Source organism: Atta colombica, unplaced genomic scaffold, assembly GCF_001594045.1.
Source record: "Atta colombica isolate Treedump-2 unplaced genomic scaffold, Acol1.0 scaffold228, whole genome shotgun sequence".
Lineage (NCBI taxonomy): Eukaryota > Metazoa > Arthropoda > Insecta > Hymenoptera > Formicidae > Atta > Atta colombica.
This window is the reverse complement of record NW_017259325.1, coordinates 1,539,012-1,540,708: the sequence shown is the minus strand read 5'-3', so window position 1 is coordinate 1,540,708 and position 1,697 is coordinate 1,539,012. Positions and strand designations below refer to the sequence as shown.

General features: G+C 24.6%; 1 protein-coding gene across 2 annotated transcripts in view; it reads left to right on the top strand.

Moving 5' to 3' along the window:
- Positions 1-1,697, top strand: part of LOC108688278 (complexin) — a 127,737-nt gene that overhangs the window by 114,816 nt on the left and 11,224 nt on the right. The window lies entirely within an intron of this gene.

Genomic DNA, 1,697 nt, shown 5'->3' with positions numbered 1-1,697 from the left:
TATATATTAGGTGTAGTAAAAAGAAATCCATTATTTTTCCATTCAATTTCATGCAAAAATAATGGATTTCTTTTTAGTACATCTAATATATATAATTTTATAATTTATATAAATAAATTTAATGACTTGAAATAAAAAAGATCAATGCTTTTTTGAAAAAAGGAATTTTTTTGCAAAAAAAAAGCATTCGACTTTCTGTACAAAATACATAAATTATTGTTTGGTTTATTTTGGAATATATATATATATATTTTATAACGTATATATGTATACAAATCTATAATCTTGTAATTAATATTATATAACCAACATTAATGATGATATTGATGATGATGATGATGATGATGATGATGATGATGATGATGATTATAATGTAATATATGTTAGTAATTATTTCAATTATGTATTTCATCAGGACGGAAACATTTCTTAAAGTATACCACGAATTTGCTTATTATCTTGCTAGTCTTCAAACCTTAAGTTTTAGTACGACGATGAACGAAAGGGCAACGAACAAAATTGAAACAGAAAGATAAATCGGACTTCAAAGTATCTTTTCAACTCGCGGAAAGCAGCGCAAATACGATGAGCATGATAGGAGTGAAGGAGAAAATGGTAAATTGGCGCTGAGATAGAAGTAGTATTAATTTCTCCGAAGCATGGAGATTCTGCCACATCTATCTCTGTCTACTCCAAAATCTTATTCTTTTCTTTGTCCACTTCATAACGTCTGCAATAACGCAGCCAGTTTTACTAGACTCGAGAGAAGCGAAACTGTCTTTTATTAAAACTCTAAACATTCACAGAGAAAGTAAATTCTCGATTGTCAAGGAATTAAAAATATACAAATACTGAATTAAGTAGTATGACAATTAAATATGCAAACAAATCTTTCTCAATTAACATGGAAAGTTAATTAATTAGAAAATACGATAAAATATAATTAATCTCTCATTGTAAATATATAAATACATTTTGTTCCGATAACATATAAATAATGTTTTAATACTTCCGCGGGTACTTTTTATACAGAAGTTATGCATTTCACGTATTATCTCCGTATTCAGATTCATTATTAAATATCAACGTTTTGTGAATATTGCAATTCACTTCATCAGGACAAAGCAGCCTGATATGTTTTAATCGTTTATTTAACAAAAATCTTTTTAACTGGAAATATTAAATAATATTTGCAAAAATCGATAAATTATTTGGTATTCCAAATCTTTCATTTATTTAATTTTCATTTATTTAATTGTCAAGATAATCTTAAATATATTAATTTATCATTTATCTATTAATTCTATAGGTTTTATTACTAAACAATTAATGATTATAGTAGTACAATTTAATATACTCTAAGAAAAAGACATATAAAAACAATTCAAATATCAACGACCAAATATATGAGCAATACAAGATATTTTATTAAAATCTTAAAATTAATTTAACATGCCATTAAAAAGAATATAACAATAAATGTCTCACAGAATCTTCCTCAATATACAATAATAAAATAAACTTATCTATTTTGCTTAACAATATTGCAAATTGAGAATAATTTTTCCGTGTCAACTGATGTTTATTAATGGTGAACCGTCTATTGTTATATTCTTTTTAATGATATGTTAAATTAATTTTAAGATTTTAATAAAACATCTTGTATTGCTCATATATTTAACCGTTGATATTTGAAT